A 19,792-nucleotide genomic window follows, 5' to 3' on the forward strand; every position below is an offset into this window, starting at 1 on the left:
TTATTCTTAGCAGAAAGAATTCAACACATATCTGCTGAAAATGTAACAGAGCCTAAAAGCAAATACATGATTTGAACATTGACATGGGAAGAACTCTAGTGACTCCCAATCATCCTCTTTGATTGGTGGGAATTGTCCTGTTGAGTGTCCAGCCTAAAACTAACACTTACAATCAATCAGCACAATAAAGCAGGTAAAATGCTTCCAATTCAACCTAACCTGTAAACTCACAAAGATAACCTATTTGCTTTCTTTGGCTAGAGAAACTGCAAGAGGGTGGTTTTAATGGAATAGACTTATTGTTGGTTATAAATGTCTCCTATATTTTATATACTTCATTTGATACTTATTTTTCTCCTTCTTTGTTTAAATAAACAGTGGTCTCCATCATAAGAACCTTGATTTATCTAAAATATTAATTAGTTAAACCTAAAAATGTTTCCCTCTGTATTATTTGTTTGACATCCGTTGGAAAGAATTTTTAACCAATAGGAAAAAATTAAAGTTTATACTGGAGAACATTTTCCTAAGTCCATTTAGCCAGGTCAGTAGGTTTGGAATGTGGCAGTGCCTGTAAATTTTATTTAATTTCACTTCACTTTGAAATTTTGCTGAGTTAATAAAACTAACTAAAGAAATCAGAGAATGATTGATATTTTTTAATTTTTTAAAAAAATCTTGCTTAAAATATGGAGGAAAAGACATCAGAGAGTAAAAGTGAGTGAAGACAAGGGAACCATTCAGTGGATTAAACAGAGTTTTAGAAAGACAGATACTGACAAAGTGTACAGGATAAAAAGACTCAAAAAAGATTATTTTGTTCCTTATGGATATAACTACTATTTCTTTTCCATAGAACATAGTCAACATTCAGGTGGACTTTACTAAAGGGATATCTTAGTAATGAAATTATGAATTGGAATTAAAAGAGTGACATGAAAAGTTTGAAGGATTTACAGAAATTATCTCATGTTCTAACCACAAATGAATACAGCTTTTTGTGTTATCTGAGGAGTGAGACCATTTCCTTTCTCAGTGGACGTCTTCATTTCCAAAGTTGGCTTCTCAGGGGAGTCATGAACCCCAGAATTTTTCATAAACTGAGAATGTCTAAGAACAATGTTGCATATTGGAGAAAGGAGATCAACCATACGTGAGGGTCAAGGGTCACATAAACATAGACTGAATCATTAGATTCCAACATATAGAGTATTATGGTAAGAAAAGACTGACCTCAAGAGAATGATCAATTTTAATCTGAATTTCCTTCTAGACATCTTTCGAGCACGTGCCTGTAACAAATCAAGGCTGGTTGGAAAAGTGGACCTGTTTCCTCCAAATAAGCGTGGGAGACCTACAACGTCAGACATTACAGCAGCGGCAGAATAACTTACAGGTTCTCTTCATCTCCTCTCAATCACAGCCAAGTGAAGTATAAGTCAGACACAAAAGTGAAGGATAAATACTCTTTCCAAAAATATTTTCCACAGGCATATTTACATGAGATGGGAGTCCTAGAGGGTGGAGTGTGCAAAGTAAAAATTTGCCATTGTGATACAAACAGCCTTAGCATAATTTAAAAATTCATCCCAATTTAGCTCAACAGACTCTTTTTTTCTTTGAGTTCCTAATATGTAGCGAGTATTGTAACATAATTCAAGGCTCAGAGGGAGAGAAAAATAAAAAACTAACAACAAGAAAGGTAGTTTGTTCTCAGAAATGGAGATGAAATCAGACAAATCACAACTTGCGCTGTTTCAATCTTCCATCTTCAAAGAAAGAGCATTGCCAAGAGTACAACCTTTTTGTGAATAACTAGCTTGGAAATGTTTATTCTGCCCTTTGGCCAGGACCCTTGGGCCCAGACTCCAACAAGGATCTCCTTGTGTTCACAAAACCTGGTCGTCCTCTTGAGGGGGTTAATGAGACCAAGAACAGCTTTCTCAAAGCCGTGCCTGGAAACTTCATGGAGAAAAACCGGGATAATTGAAATTTGTAATAGGCAAAAGGAGGCATGAAATCAGCAATACTCTCTCAGAAGTTATTGTAACTCTGGACTTGGGAAAGAGTATTTGACAATTTAATTCATGACATTTATTTGTGAAATTACATCAGTGTGGCTTAGATATGAGCGTAGCCACATGAATAAAAAAAAAAACCAATAAGCAGGAAGAGGAGGAAAAAAAGAGATATCTCCTGCAAAGATGAAATAATAGCTCTTTGGCGCCATAAAGTCCTAGATTTGTTGGATTTTCTTTACGTCATGGGAGTTAGGTGTCCTGACTTTGTGTAACTACCTGAACTAAGTATTTCTTCACGGATATACCTCACGCATCTAAAACTCAACATTCCAAAACCAGATTCATTATTTTAAAATTACAATATAGAATGATATAACTAAGGTTTGTTCAAGTGTCTCTAGGAGCTCAAATGGAGAAATAACTACATTGTGGATGTCAAGGAAATCTTCACAGAAAAGACAAACCTTGAGCCACATGTTGACGAGTGAGTAGGAATTCACAAGGTGAATGAGTACATGAAGAACATTCCAGGCAAAGAGCAGAGTACATGTAAAGGCAAGCAGGCAGGAAAAGCATGGTATGTTTCAAGAAAGTTAAAGAATGTAGTTAATTACATCTGTTTCCACTCACATTTCAGACACAAAATGTGTGGAGGATTTTCCTCAGACCAACCAACTTTCCAACTCCCTGGACACCAATTGGGGATCCTACAATTCAATTCAATTCTGACACTAACTACCCAGAGTTAGCACAAACTCTATAGATTTAGGTCTCAGTCCCACAAGACTGCCCCTGCTTCAGATGCCAATCAAAAGTCCCAGGCCTCCTGTACTTCTAAGACCAGCTATAAATTGAGGGTTCCCACAACCCCATCATCAGGTTTGATCATTTGCTAGAATACCTCACAGAACTCACGAAAACAGTTTACTTACTATTACCAGTTTATTATAAAGGATACAGATGAACAGCCAGATGAAGAGGTACATTGGGTGAAGTCTGGAAGGGTCCCGAGCACAGAAGATTCTGTCCCCATGAAGTTGGGATATGTCACCCTCCCCCCACAGCATGTGGGTGTGTTCACCAATCTAAAAGCTCTCTGTCATTCAGGGGTTTTTATGGAGGTTTTATTCCACAGGTATGGTTGATTAAACCATTGGCCCTTGGTAATTAACTCCCTGGAGGTTGAAGGGTGGGGCTGAAATTTCCAACCCTCTAACCACATGGGTGGTTTCTCTGGCAACCATCCGCCATTCTGAAGTTGTCTAGGAGCACACTAAGAGTCACCTTATCAGCATAAACTAGGTATCTTTGAGAGGGGCTTATGAATAACAAAAGACACTTCTCTCACCCATATCACTCAGGATATTCCAAAGGTTTTAGAATTTCTTGTGTCAGGAACCAGTGACGAAGGCCAAGTATATATTTCTTCTTATATCACAATATCACATTGGTATAAAAGGAGTGATGGGAGATGAAACAGAAATGAAAGTAGGGGTCCAATTATGAAAGGACTTTATTAAGTTTAGATTATATCCAGTAGTCAACGGGGAGTTACTGAAAGATTCAAACAAGGAGAGTGATATGGTCATATTTGTGTTTTCAAGAGATCCCTCTGGGAACAGTGTAGAGAGTAGATTGGAGACATGCAAAACTGACAGCCAAACTCAGTGAGGACTGAAAAAGAGCTATGGCAATGACATTAGAGAGGCATGGTCAGATGGGGGAGATGGTAAAAAGGTTGATCTATGGGACTTCACAGGATATCTGACAAGAGGAGTAAAGAAGAAGAAATTAAGGATAACTCTCAGATTTCAAGCTTGAGTAATCAGTTGGGCAATGACTCAAGTAGCCACGGACCCAAGCAGAGAAGAAAAAGGAGTAGACTTTGGGTTGGGGCAGGAGGCAATGAGAACTCTTTTGGACTTGCTGAGGTTCCAGTGGGTCATTCTGCTGGAAATGTCAAGGAGAAAACTGGAGAAACAGATCTGGAGCTCAGAAGAAAGGTCTCACAAGAGATGAAGATTTGGGGGCCATGGGCCTGGCTGTGGTAAGCCGTGAGAATAATGAGTACTTCTAAGTGAGGCTGAGATGAAAAGAGGGCTGAAGACAGAACTCTAGGGGCAAAAATCAGACATGAGGCAGCATCCTGGGGACAAGCCTGGATAGAGACCCATCTTTTCACCCATAAGAAGATAGCCTAATTAGAAGGAGTATGCCTGGAGTGGGACCCCACTCTTGGTGAAGTTCTGTGATCAGCAGAGCAGGAGCCTGGATCTGCCTGAAGGAGGTTTTCAGCAGCACAACTATTAGGAAGTAGGCACACTTAAAGGAATGGTTTCTATGGGAGCCTGTGTAAGGACTACCACCATAACTACACCACCAGTGCAGAGTTGAAAGTGCTCTATGTGGAACCAGAAATGAAGGCTAAAAATTAATGGACGAGATTATAGTGTGTGGTAACATGCACAAGCTGGTGTATACAGTGGATACTCATTATTCACAAATTCTCTATTTGCAAATTCACCTCCTAAAATTTATTTATAATCCCAAATCAATACTCGCAGCACTTTTGTGGTCATAGTTGGACATGCATGGAATGGTGAAAAATTGGAGTCCCTGACGTACACATTCCCAGTTGAGGTGGAACAAGCCAACGCTTTGCCTTCTTGTTTCAGCTCTCATAATATTAAAAAAGTCTCCTTTTTAGGGTCTATTTAGTTTCACATTTTTTGCATGTTTGTGCTTTTGGTTGGTGATTTACCTGTTTAAAATGGCCCCCAAGCATAGTGCTGTAGTGCTGTCTAGTGTTCCTAAGCACAAGAAGTTTGTGGTGTGCCTTATGGAGAAAACATAGGTGTTAGATAAGCTTCATTCAGACATGACTTATGGTGCCATATGTCATGAATTCAATGTCAATGAATCAACAATGTATATTAAATAAGGTGTCTCTAAACAGAAACACACATAAAACAAATTTATGTGTTGATTGGTTGAGGAAAACGTGGTGACCAGAGGCTCACAGGAGCCTGACTCTGTATTTCCCTAGGAGCAGTGGTTCCATGTTCTCTAATTCAGTGTGCACAGTAACTATGTTCACAGAATATAATTACCACAAATAACAAGAATTGACCATATAGGTAGAAGGCTAGAATGAGCTGAGAGCCATATCAGTCCTAAATTAAATTCTTAATTTACTCAAAATTGTTCCTATATAAGCACATAGTTTTAGGGTGGAATGTTATCTTTTGAGCTTGTATTTGGGTTTCTGAGGCCAGAAATAAAAAAAAAAAGATTTTCTCTTCGACCCACCCAATAATTGATTGCAGTCTCATGAACTGAAGATGGAAAGTACATCATGAAGTCCAGGGTCCCAACTTGCCATATACTTGCTCTGTGACCTTGAACAAGCATTTGCCCTCTCTGAATTCTTCTGTCTCACCTATGAAATGAGGCAATGACACCATGTGACCCGTCAGGGCTCTGTCAGCTCTGATAGTCTATGATTCTGCAGCCAGTCCCAAAGCAAGAGACAGTGTGTCATCAGTTGTGACTTTAGGACTACATAGGCTTATGAAGAAGGATTTACTGGAGTGCATTTCCTGTATTTCCCAGAGCAACATGAGGACAGATTCATTAGATTATTGAATTAAGGATTCTGCAACTCTTGTCTAGTTTTAACTTCAATGACAGGAATAAACCCGAAGGAAAACTGTAAAACTGACAGAATAAAATATCCTCAACTATTTCAAACTTAATGGTATTAAAAATAGAAAGAGAAGCACAAAGAGAAGAGTGTCTAACTGTAATTCTTTAAAGCAAATGGCTTGACTGATCGAAGCTAGACTCAAACGATGAGCATCCCAGGCTACTCTGCATCCCCCGCTCTGTCTCTTAGGTCTCTCCAGAGGACTCAGCATATCTTACCAACAATCGCGTGCTCCATAAGCACTTGGCAAAGGACTGAATGGACATGTGTGACCCAGACGTTTCCATGGAAGGTTAGGCCTCCCAGATGCAGTCCTCATCTTAAGAATGTGGACAGGATTAGGATGTAATCTACTGTTTCAAAGAATACGATGACACATGAACTAAACGCTCAAGTTTATTTTTCCTCTAAAGAATTCTTTAACCACAAAGGATACAGTAATAAACAGAATCCTTTATTTAACAAAAGGTGTCTCTCCTCCATCTACATTGTCAGAGGGTAACCCGAGGTAGTAATGAAAGAAGTTGAAAACATTAAACACACACACACACAAGAAAATCACCTTGCCTTATCTTTTTTTTTAGCCAATGAGAAAATTGCCACAGCTATATGCAGGCCCATGCCTAACAGCTGTGGGGGTCCAGCCACCTTCTCTTCCTGCATCTCCATCCTACACTTGGAGGGGGTCTTGTATACATGGGGGTACACATCAGCATGCGGTGACAGCACAGTCAACACTCAAAAAGATAGACTAGTGGAGGAAGCTCTAGCAGGCTCTAGTAGTGGGCTCAAGGCCACTGGGCTAGGGAATTCTGAGATTCCAGGCACTCAGGATGTGGTCTAGAAGCAGATTATGGGCTCCAAGTGAGCATCTCCCCTTAGTTCTTCAGGCTCTTCACCTCACTGGGGAAGGACACGGCTGAACCAGCATATGTGCACTCTCTCAAGATGCAATTTTTTTCTTTCTCCACATATGATAATGCACATGTCTATTCAGGGTTTTCCTAGACACCCTTCCAACTTTAAATATCTCAGCACATTAAAAGTTTTCCCTCTTGGAGGATTTAAAACATAACAGTATATAGCAATGTTTGCAATATGCTTGTAAATTCATGAAAACACACGAGACTAGACTTTTGGAGGTAAGAGTAAAGAGTCTCTTCTATACAGAAGCAGCTCAAGATCTAAAATAAATAAAATTAATGTTTCACTGAGAAACAACTGTATATTCCTATTCATATTTATGAAATACAGAAATGAATGATCACTGCTCTATCTCCATTTAATAAATTCCCTAAAAAGTACCATGAAAGCTCTACGACTATAGAAACTGCCTCAATCTTTGGCACTTGGCCCAGTGCCTGGCATGGAGTGAATGGTCAATAAATGTTTGTTGAATAAATAAAATTAATTCACTCTTTTAACCTGCAGAACTTCAGCGCCTCAGCTCTAAACAATTGGTCTAATTTCAAAACCCACATAATAAAGTAAACCTGTGTTCTCTATCTCACGTCTCTTTCTGTGGCTGGAGATGTTTTTAATCTTAGGAAATGCATGTGGCCACATGGTGTGGCATTGTTGCTCAGCTAGTCTTCATTATGAGGACCCAATTTACTTACATAGTGCCCTTCAAGAGGTTATGTGAGCTTTCAGTTTTGGGCTTTAGGCAACAGACTGGGCCCTGGCCACAGCAGCTGTGAGGACACAATAATTAGACAGAAGGACAGCTGAGGGTGAGGAGACCCAATCATCACCACTCCTTCAGAGGATCTTCATGACACAGCCAAGTGTCCCACAGCTTTGACTGGGAAGCAACCAAGATCCACGGCCTTTCAAGTTAGTTTACTTTGCTCTCGTCATCTTTTCCTCCCTAAACACAGTGGTGCAAGTCCACACATCAAGCCAAGCAACTGCCGAAACAGAGCCGAGAAAACCATCGAAACTGCGAGGAGCTGAGGGACATAGGAAAGGTAAGATTTTTTTGTTGCTTTTCCAAGATGAGGGGTATGTAAAGCATTTAGATATTTTTTAATGGATGCTTGTAGTCCAATAACTAAAATAAACATCCAAATTAAAAATACTTTCAAAATTACAGACTTAATTAAAAGACCTGTAACAATGCTGTCATTGTGTGCTGCTAGGTGAAAAGAAGGAAGGTAGGAAATGACATACAGTGCAGTCAGGGCTGGTGGTCAGTCAAGTGGACTAGTACTGCCAACCTGGACCAGTACCAGCAAACAGCTGCTGCCTCAAGTACCCACTGCTGCATGGGCCCCTCCTCGGGGGCCCCTCAGCCCTCCCCACTGTCCAACCTCTAAAGGGTCACCATGGGGCAGTGCCCTGATATATAGGTCGTTCCAACTTTTTAATATCATCGTGAAATATGATCCTAATTTTTTTCACTTATATATATTTATGTGTATATGTGTAAAAATACACCAAAACGCTTAGCAGTGATTATATTGAGCACTGGAATTGTGAGTGATTTTTATTTTCTTCTGCATGTTTTAGGGTTTCCGCAGTTTTCTACACTAAGCATATATTACCTTTATGGCCAGAAAAAAGAAAAGCAAGAATGTTATTTGTTGAGAGAAACTCTTAAAGAAAAGTTAAATCATCCTACTATTCACTCATACCTAATTCATGCTTGGTAGCAATTTACTAAATCTGATACGCACTAAATTCAATAAATCTGTCTTGGGTGCCTACTATGAGCCTAGCATATGGGACACCAAATAATATAAAACATGACCTCTGTCACAGCGCTTACAGTCCAGCTGGGTGGTAAGACACCACACACACACACACACACCCTACACCCTTCCATCCTTTGATCTGACCATCCTGTTTAACAGCAGCCCACTTCTGCCCCAGCACATGGGGTTCTCTTTACCCAGCTCTAACCTTTCCTTTTCCATACTGTTAGCACCTTCTTCAAGAGCCCTGCAACAGCAGTACAAGACTGCATATTCACAGTGCCCATCAAATCTGCGGGCCATCAGAGGAGCAAGGAACAGGGGCATGGACAATTCCCAGGAAGTGCTATGGAGAAGAGGGATGAAGGGATGAGGAGGAAAGGCTACACCAGACTGGAAAGTATTAATTTATCTAATCCTCAAGCACCTATCCTTGGAGAGAAATGAAAGACTGCAAATAGCAAGCCGATTTTTTTTTAATTGAGAGTAACTTACTCACTTGGCATCAGTTTCAGGTAGAGGGAAATTTAATTCCTTAACTCCAGTGGTTATAAGCTAAGGTTCTCTAACTAGAAATAGACTTGAATTCAGGCTCCACATGTGTTACCTCTGTGACCCAAGTTATTCAACACCTCTAAGCCTCGGTGTCCCCATCTAAAAAGTAAGGAGAATAGCAGAGCCCACTGTAAGGAACTGAATGAGAGAGTGAATATAGAGCACTTCTCCCAGTGCCTGGAAGGGAGTAAGTGCCTGGCTGGGTCAATGGTGGCTGTGCTGAGAGGAGCGAGCACAGACTTGGCATCTGCTCGCTGAGTCATCTCCTCCCTCGGACGTCTCAAAGCGCACAGCCTGCTCCCAGCACACCTACCTTTTATCAGGTCCTCTGTGTGCAGAGCTGTGACATCTGTTGCTGTGTAAGACATGCATCTTTACTAACCCCCACCCGCCTCCCTCCCGGGAGATCCTGCCTTCGTTTTGCCAGTCTCTGTAATCTCGCTGTGCATCCTTGACAGATGCTAGCAGAAGAAGCAATGAAACTTGAGTAGACTCATTCATTCAGGAATGAAGATGTCCTCGGTGTCACATCCCCCTCCAAGGACGTGGAGAAATCCAACTACAAATAGTTCTGCTTTCCTCCTACCCCCATTTTTGCAGAACTGCTCCCCTTGTAGAAAGAATACCCAAAGTGACAATGTTATCCTAGCCATCAGGAAACCCTTAGAACAGTCATTTTCCTCAGAAAAAGGAAAATAATCCTGTTTAATCACACCAAGTTATGAGAGCTGTGTCTGGGGTTGAGGGAGTCTCAAGTACTCTTATGAAACAGCTTTAAGAAGGTCACATGGAAGAAGGTAGCAGTCTTTTCAAGAAATCCATTTGACCCTAACATCCAAGCCTCAGTGTTTTCCTAAGCAAGGCACCACTCTTCTTGGTAGTATTCAGAGAAATGAGAAGAACACATGTTCCACAGATTTCTTGAATTCAGTTTCCCCTGTGTGGGACAACAAAGGTCAACTGTCTTCTTTGTCCCAAAGGAGAACAGTTGTTTGTAGTGTCAGACCACATGTGTTAGCATCTTCCCTGCCCTCCCTGAGACTATCAGCTTGTGAAACATTTCTATTCCACAATGTCACAGGCAATCATTAGAAATTCAGTTTTACTTTTATACTTGCCCAGCCCCCTCAGGCGATGTATCACTTAGTCACTACAGTTAGCACATCCATCTTGTCTATTTTCTTTCCATTCCAAGCAAAATCTCAAATAATATTGTGAATCTAAAACTAGAAGAAATCATTGTAATTTTCTGGCCCCAGAACTGAAAGCATTCTTTAACTCAATTTTGAACCAAGTCTCTTTTTCTTAGTTCTCTTGAATCTATCTAAAGTAGAACCAAATCTAACTTTTCTGATTATTAATCTGGAACTAAAATAGAATAAAAAAATATTTATCTTAACCCCAGTGGCCTAGTGGTTGGGTTCGCACACTCTGCTTTCGTGGCTCGGGGTTGGTGGTTTTGGATCCCAGGTGCAGACCTACACACCACTCATCAAGCCATGCTGTGGCAGTGTCCCACATACAAAATAGAGGAAGATTGGCACAGATGTTAGCTTAGGGCCAATATTCCTCATGAAAAAAAAAATTTCTGAACCAAAGAAGCCAAAATCCAAGTCTTGACGTCACTTGAGTAAAACAGCTGTGAAACATCCTGGTGTCACACACTTCTTTTAGAGTGAGATGGGGCATGGAGGCCTGAAAACTTGATATGACCAAAGTGAAAAGTGCAAACAATGGTGGAAGATGGAACGTGAAGCCACTGGCCAAAGTCAAGCCAGTGGTCTGAAATAAATGAGACCACAGGTCCATGGTAGTAATAAGCCCGAGTTACGTAATGTCAGAAATAGGTCATGAGTCAGCACCAGGTAAGCCTGTCAGAGAACAGGCATAGGCAAGAGTAAGGATCAGCAAGAGTAATGGGCTGGGTAGGCAAGGAAGGACCAAGGGGATCAAGCAGAAGGCCAGTTGAGAATCTCAGTCAGAAACCTGGAGGTTAGCAGGAAAGATAGGAAGAAAGCATAAAACGTAAGAAAGCAGATAAAAAGGACCAATGTTCAAAAGCTATTCATAATAATGGATAGTCCTCGGGTTACCAAAAAGATGAGAGCTGACCGGCCTCGCCAGGCTGCCTTAAGCTGAGGCGGGGCCAGGGGGTGGCTGCCACAGTTTCCCAAAGGCAGCCTGACCTGCAAGCTGGGCTTCAAGAGCCCACATCCTACCTGCAGCACATGCACTCAAAGGATGCTTTCTGAATGAATGAGTGAGTGAATGAATGGGTTCCTGCAGATCTGAGGTATGAGTTTGCTATTTTTTCTTATATGTACAGTGCATAGCCCATTCAGACAAGGCTAAGTTTTGTGAACATAAAAGTTTTTTCCCCTCTAGGCATTGGACTCTTGAATCTAATAATCAGGTAAATGCCACCTGGTATGTCTCTCTAACACTATCTAGAGGGGTTCTTTAATTATAACTTAATACAGGCGGCCAAAGGATGTTTTAAGAAAAAGATGCAAGCTTCTCTTTATGCTTCTATATACCCAAGCAGAAAGCATGTGCAGAGGGTCCTGATACCAACATCCGGCCCATCCTCACTGAGGAGCAACCAAAGGAGCAGTTGTGGTGCCACTGGGATCCTTTTCTGGATGTCCCAAGTATTCTTGTCCTCAAAGCCTGGTTTGTCCTATATGATTATTCTTCTGGAGGCACATTTCAGATCAAATCTCTCACCAGCTCAGAAATGAGTCAATGTTCTCCTGCCTTCAATTAATAAAATCCATATTCTGGCCTTTGAGTCTTATGCTCCACTATCCTCCTCCACATATCTTTCATACCAGCCATTTGGAGCCACCCATTGTCTTCACTGGTGTCTCGCACTTTCCCACCTCTGTGCTTTGCTCATCCACTTCATCAGCCTAGGATATCCTTTCCCCATTTCTGTTCCCTGGATTTAAATCCCACCTTTGCCAGATCTCAGGCTCCTCCCTGGGCTATTGCTACTTCCAAGCAGCTTGATCCATGTGATTTGAAGTGCTACTCCAGCAAATTTTCTACCCACCCTACCTTTGGGTCAGCTGATCATACTCAACCCAATCCCATTGAGTTTTGGAGAAATTTGTTATTTGTATAGCACACTCAGGAAGAAGCACTGAACTTATGGGCAAACTGCCAAGATGAGAGAGAAAGAGAGAATATTTCACTTCTACAATGAAAATAAGTGATGACTTAGAGACATGTTTCCAGGACACACAACTGTCTGCACAAAAACCCAAAAAATATTCTACCAGATGGGGGAAGGATGTGACTACAAAGGGAGAACAGAAGGCAGTTTTTAGGGGTGGTGAAACTGTTCTGTAACCTGATTGTGGTAGTAGTTACACAAATCTATAAATGCGCTAAATTTCATGGAACTGAACACCAAACAAAAGAAAAAGTCAACTTTATTATATGATTTTTTTTTAATTGTAAGTGTTCTACCAGAGAAGTGAACTATGCATTAATAATTAGTCATTATTTTTTTGAAAAGAGCTGTCAACCAAGGTCAAATTAATGACGTACCTCTTACGTTAGTTCAGCTCCAAGATGATAAACAGTATTGCTTTTGTGTTTAGGAGTGAGGGGAGGGGGTTGAGGAAAGAGAATGTTTTATGCCAAACAATACTGTACAGTTTGAAAACTTTGGCCTTCGTATATGTAGCACCAGACTTAATTTGCAATTTCCTTTCTCACATACCTTAAAACAAGACCTTAATACAAATAGAACATACAGATTTTATATACAGCTTTTCTTCACCTGACCTAGACCCTTATATTTATTTTCATTCATTATTTCTTATCTAATTAGTTTAGCTGTTTCAACTAAACCTGGCTTCAAGTGATGCAGGCAATTTGTTTCAGAGCCATAAAACCATGCATGTTTTTATTGTTACTAGAGTTTTCCAAAGTATGCACTAATTTTATCATTTGTGACATACTTTATCAGGTTAATAATTCATTTCTATTTTATTAGCCATTCAATGACTAATTGTAAAATCTAGATATGTGAATCATAAATTATCTAATATGGTATCTTCTGCATTGTTTCTTCACATTAATCTAATTTCCATCCTCATCTAATTCTGTAATAATCTTAATGGAAATCCATGAGGGGTAGTTAAAATTCAGGCTTGACTGAGAAAGGATTTAAATGACTTCTTAATGGAACCCAGATACCTGCCAAATTTAAAAGCTGCCTAATTCCTAGCCAGGTTATAAAAGACTTTTCAACAGCGAAAAGTTGCAGCCCCGATTCTCAGCAGATCTTACTGAAAGCAACGGTGACCGGGCCAAGTTTGGGGTTTGGGGGGTTTTGTTTTTTTCCACAGAGAATGCAAAGACAAACAAAATGTAAAAACTCTCCTCATTAAAGTTCTAAAAAGCACTTTCACTCAGCCAGGTTATATATCCTGTATGTTTGATGGTGCGTCTCTATTTTGCATAACAGCAATTGGGGTATATAACCAACAACAAAAATTAATAAAATGTGGGGTTTCGAAAATTCTCAGCAAAGTGTTCATACTGAATTAACATCCATGCTGAATCAATGTACTCTCCGCGCATGAAGTCACTGGGTTTTAGAGGGTAAGATTCTAAGTCTCAAAAAAAAGAAATATTTCTGTTAAGAACAAAACTGTTACCTCAGTTCTCTGCTTCAATTAAGATTTCTTTAATGGAGGGCAATTTGACCTAGGGAAAATTTAATAGTGGCTAAGATAAAACTAAAAATCAATACACAAAAAAGGGCGGAGGCAGTTTTTCTAATCACGTACATCTAAACTTCCACAGCTTTAAAAATACTTATCCATATTCTCCAATTTGGGCTTGATACTTTTCTTTCTCTGGGAAGGATTTTGATGGTAAGGTACAAGAACACTCTCCCCTATCACAAACAATGATCTTTCCCAGATTCTTCTACCAATTTCTCACTGAAAAAGTCTCAATCAAAAGTCTGAGGAAATACCTGCCCAGAATGGAATATAGCTCTGGAAATTTTAGAACTCACAGTTTCACAGTATAACATACAAATAATCACCACATACAAATAAGGGAGAACTTTCTTCAGCCATGAAATTGCAGTAGTGTCAAGCATAACAGTGAATCATAGCTGTAAAATAGAGGTCACATTTTGAGCCTTTTTTCTGGTGCTGCCGTATCGGATGGCTGGCATGTTGCTGTGTAACAGTATATGGGACTCAGTAATCATGAGTTCAGTAAACCAGCCATGAAACATTGTCCTATGCCCAGCATCTAGAAGAAATCAGGATATGTCTGAAGGAAACCAGGCAATGGAACTAAGAGAAGCTGTCTCATCCTGCTTCCCCTTTCCCGCCATTTGCATGTGATGGGTAATCGGGAGATGCCAAAATGATTTCTGTTGGCAAACTCTCATATTTCCTTAGCCTGATGACAGTGATCTCACTATTACTGATCCATCATAATAAGGGGAAAGCCCACTTCAAACTGTTGTTTCCAACAGTGACGATGGATTTGAACAGAGCCACCAACAGTCTCCTGGGCTCACTTGTGACCAGCGGTGGAGAAAGGGCATGCACTATGGCCAAAGAATAGGGCAAAATGATTGGCCTCTGTGGAGATCAAACCCTTAGTCCCATTAGCACATACTATAACTAAGGCCTCTGAAAGGTCTCAGAGAGCTGAACGTACGACAACAGTAACAAGAATAGGTTGTCAAAAGAAACAAGGAATTAGGGCAATAAATGCAAATGAATAGGCACTTAATATGAAGAATAATAAAGTATACCTTTGGAGAATAACATGGATATTAAATAAATAGATCATAAAGTATTATAAAATATATACTAGTCCTGTGAATAGTATGGGTTTTGTTTTCAAAAATAAGTCAAGAATTAAAGTAATTATATAGCAATTTCAAGTAAAACACACATAGAAATTTCTAAAATGCCTTTGCCTCAACTAACAGCAGATAGGAAACATTTCTAATTACTCAACTAATAAGGAATCTAAAACTTAACTTTTTCAACTAAACTATTAGAGATTTTTGTGTGTGCTTTAATGTTTGGATTTCAAACAAATAGTCTTTGGTCACTAATTTTCTTTTGGAATTGCCCCAGTTCTCCACTTAGTTATCTCAGCATAGTATCGTTGAAAGCAAACTTGGAGGTTATCTACTTGCACCTCTTCATTTTGTAGAATGAAAAGACCTAGATGGCCATGCGCTTTGATGAGGGAGAACCAAGAGCTGAACACAGCATCTGACGTCCAAGCTAATGCTCATTACACTACTCCAAGCTGACTGTGCTGATTTACAACTTACTTATCTAACAAAAGAGACTGAAAGGGAGGGAGAAAAAGTGTCCATCCTTTTGACTTAACTACCATGAGAATGTCACTTTTCTTCCTTACAGTTTTTGTGCCTCAGATCCCAGATAGATCCATCTGTGTCCACACAGCTTGAAGTAAAGAATAAGTGGCAGTTTATTTGAGTAATATGAGTAGCCTCAAAACAGACACTGGAATTGTTTACTTTATATATCATATCTTGTTACATCAAAAATTGAATAATGGCTGAGGATCCATGATCTTTCAATCCAGCCACCGCCTTCAATGTTTCTGAGAGCAATGCATGTTCAGAGAGGAAGAGCAGGCAAAGGCACTCTTTTATTACCCAGAGACCTTTGCCCCAAACCCCATGATAGTGCTTCTATTTATGTCAAGGCCAGAGGGAGGTTGAGTGGCCTCTGATCCCCAGCCCATACTGATGTCTCCTCTTCATTCTATCACTGTGATGACAAGCAAAGCTTAGTCGAAGGAAATGTGCCAAGGGAAATGAAAGGAAAGTAAGAGTTTCCTCTGAGGGCGTTGAGCTGGTCTGACCTCGTATCACAAGGCCTCTCTGGGGCAGGACAAGCCTTCTAGGAAGGAAAAGTATTAAATGAGACCGCTGCAAGTCCAGACCTTGAACTCATTCTCTAATTATAACAAAGGTCCACAGCCTTGTACTGTGGGCCAATAAATATCCTTGACCTTGATCCATTCTTATCAGACCTCCTCGCCTTGGTTGGGTGCAGGGGAGGGAAAAACAAACACAAAACCTTGCACTCCCACTAAAATCAAGCCCCCCATTTAACTGTGTACAGTGTAGACACAGCCCCAACTAAGACTAGACTTAAATAGAAGCCTCCATGGCAGACACCTAGCATCATCTCTCCCCTGAGGTTGATTGATAGGAATGATCCTTCCACCATATTCAAACAGCCATTTGCCTAGGCTCAGGCATAGATGATGAAGAATATCCCCCATCTCTCCCAGCATATAATAAAATCATATACCTGACCTGGAAATCTTAAACTTCGCTCTAGTTTCCTGAGCCCCAGCATCCATTTGGAAGTGGGAAAAGAAATATAGTCTGAGCCATTAGGGAAAAGAAATACAGTCTAAACCACTGAGGAAACCATACAAAGAAACAAACAAAAAACCTCTTATTCCTTCTCTTGGATTACAGTCCTTTACTTACCTTCAAGCTTCTTTTGTTAGCTTTAGTGCATCATGGCCTGCCTCTCTCCCAGTGGGGTTCAAGCTATCTTGATGCCATGCTAGACTAAACAGTGAGCAATATCCCATAGGGTCAAAGCATGCCACCTTATTCAGAAGGGCATTTGGCCAGGTTCCACCCTCCTCTTTCGCATAAGCCCACTCTTAATTTCAAAAAGCTTTTTCCATTCACGCTCAGATCCATTTGGTGGAAATTTTTTGAGTAAAAACTGGACAGCATCTTGTTAGATCAGGTGGCTCTTTGCTTGGCAGGAAATAAAACCAACATGTAAATAGTCTCATGTTGCCAATTTTCTGTACAGAAAGTGATTTCTCCCTCGAAAAGTTCCAACACTCTAGAGTAAAAACCCGTATGGTCTAGGTTCTGAGTGTATGGGGGTCACGTTGGGTCTCTGGCCCATCAACAGTTTCTGCCATCTGAGAGAAAGGACAACTTCATTGAATTATGTTGTTACAAGTTGACCAGATTTTGCCTTTTACAGACTCACAAGAGCAAGATAATTTTAACTATTTAGGTTTCATATCAATGGTAGATAGCCACTGAGTGATGTGTGAGATCATATCATATAATGTAATCTGGATATTACTTGGAAGAATTGAATCTAGTCTATTGACATAAGGAATTGTCTATTTCCCTGTTTGATGTATTGGCTGTTGTTACCACAAATAGTATGTCTCAGAAGAGTTATGGTTTAACAAACATTTTCAGTCCTTGAGATATAGGTACAACAAAATCACCAAGACGCCATCCTTCCTGAGAGCTGAGACAGCTCTCTTCACCCCATTAGTAGACTATTTTAACTCTCTTCAACCTTGATCTCCCTGGCTGCCCTTTTCTAAGTGGTAGGGCTGAGAACAGGACCCCAATTTCCTGACTCTTTTGGTTTTATCCACAGTTCCTCTTGGTTTTACAATTACATATACACTTTTGGTGTGCCTCTTTGGCTCCAGCTATGTTATTAAACTATTATTACCTAACAATACTCCCATTAATCACCATGACAGATGGAAACCAGCCCTGGTCATGTTCTCTGAACTTGACGTCGAACAGTCCCCATGCTAATGAAGATGACGCCAAACATGAATTAGCTCTAAAAGCTTCTGTTTTTAGAAGAAGCTAAACCCAACCCCTTTCCTATTACTCTTCATTGTAATGCCTTTTTCTTGTCATAAGAATCCATGCTTCTATATGGAGCAACTCCTTGTGGAATTCTGGGAAATGGTTTTCTGTTGACAGACGCCATATAATGATGATAAACGATGGACAAGTCAGCAGTCTTAAAACTGTTATTCCCCTAGCAGCACACTTGCAAATACAGAGTATTTCTACAGGCTTAAGCAGCAGAAAGCTGCAAACCTGGAAAAAATTCTCCATTCAACTTCCTTTCACAGACTGAGGAAAAGAAGTGATACTAAACAGAAAATGTAAATCACCTGTGAGGTAATACGCCCCAAATGATGCCTTGAAAGTGTTGAGGGTACATAAACAGTTTCTTTACAAAAGACCTTTGTTCTGACTTAACCATGAATGGGGGTGTTGGTTCTCCTTGCTTTCTCTGAATAAATTATAGCTTGGAGTAAGAGTCCCACCTAATAGTGAATGTCTTCCTCTGAAAAGATCCATTTTTTTAAAACTCAGTCATGCAGTAGTGCTCTTTTAATTGAAAGCCATTCAATATCTCTTAAGAAGCTATAAGATATATAACTGCACAACTGACTAACAGGTTATTAACAGAAGGAAAACATAAAATAAAGAGGCCAGCCTTGAAAAGCATAAAGCAGCTAATAAAACTTTCTCTGCTGCTCCCACTGAAGGATGCTAAAAATTGCATTCCAAAAGATGGTTTTTCATGGGCTTATTGGATGAGATTGTTCTCCTCCACTGATCCCACTGAGAGATAAAAAGAGAAAGTATCATAAAGGAGAACACCACAAAAGTTGCTACTGCTCTTGTTATTGACATCACTACTGATATCTTGCTATTGATTCCATCACTAAGTACCAAAGGCAGAATAGAGATGCGGTGACCAATATGGTAGCCACTAGCCACATGTGATGATTTAAAATTTATATTAATTAAAATTAAACAAAACTTAAAATTCAGCTTCTCAGTTATAGTAGCCACACTTCAAGTATTTAATAGGCACACGTGACCTAGTGGCTACCATATTGGATGATGCAAATTATATAACATTTTCATCATCGCAGAAAGTTCTAGTAGACAGCACTGGCATAGAGTTTTCATTCATTTAACCACTGAGTAAATATTTGTTGACTACAGTAGTGACCAAAACAAGGTTTGTGCTCTCAAGGAAAAAACATTCTATAAAGAAGAGACAGACAATAAACAATTAAGCAAATAAATGAACAAAATTATTTACCTACCATTAATTGCTGTGAAGGAAACGAAACCAGGTGATAGGGTAGACAATGACTGGACTGGAGGTGCAGTGGGGATGGGGGCTAATTTTAGTCAGGTGGCCACTGAGCCTTCTCTGAGGAAGTGACATCTAAGCAGAGCCTCAACAAGAAAGAGGTAGCCATGGAAATATAGAGACAGAGCATTCTAGTCAGAGGCAAGAGAAAGTGCTCAGGCGCTAACGTAGGAAACACTGGGGACATCCAAGGGACAGGAAGAAGGCAAGTTGGCGGGCATGTAAGAGACATGAGTGGCAGGAGGTAATGTCAGATCTATCAGCACAGGCCAGGTCCAGTAGTGCCTTGTCAGTTGTGAGGGTAAGTTCAGATTTTATTCTTTAAGGAACCAAATGTAAAGCCCTCAGTTTGGAAAAAACACACTTTGAAAAAACACAAGTCATTCTGTTGTTCCCTCACCAAAAGCAATTGCCATCAAGAGCACGGTCCAGATTTGCAGACAGCTGCTGCTAGGAATAACCAAACGTTATATTTATTCAGCATTTGGTCTGAAAGTCATGCAGAATTTTATGAACATCTCACAACATCCTCTAACGCAAGAAGTTCCTAAGAAAGGAACCTATTAAGTACTGGTCATAGAGGGATGAATAACTAAAAAAAATTAATTAATTGAAAATAAAAACTCACCCAATCAAAGACAGTGAGTGGCTTAGAAGTAAATTCCACACCAAGAGCTCAGTGCTTGAGACTGGAACAACTTGCAAGGCCACCCAGATAAGTAGTAGTATCACCCTGCCCATTTTCAAGAGAAAATATGATCATTTGTTTAGATTAGTAACAGACTAAAAATAGATTCATATATTCTAGTG

This window comes from Ceratotherium simum, chromosome 12, assembly GCF_057802395.1.
Source record: "Ceratotherium simum simum isolate JZ-2026a chromosome 12, ASM5780239v1, whole genome shotgun sequence".
Taxonomy (NCBI): Eukaryota; Metazoa; Chordata; class Mammalia; order Perissodactyla; family Rhinocerotidae; genus Ceratotherium; species Ceratotherium simum.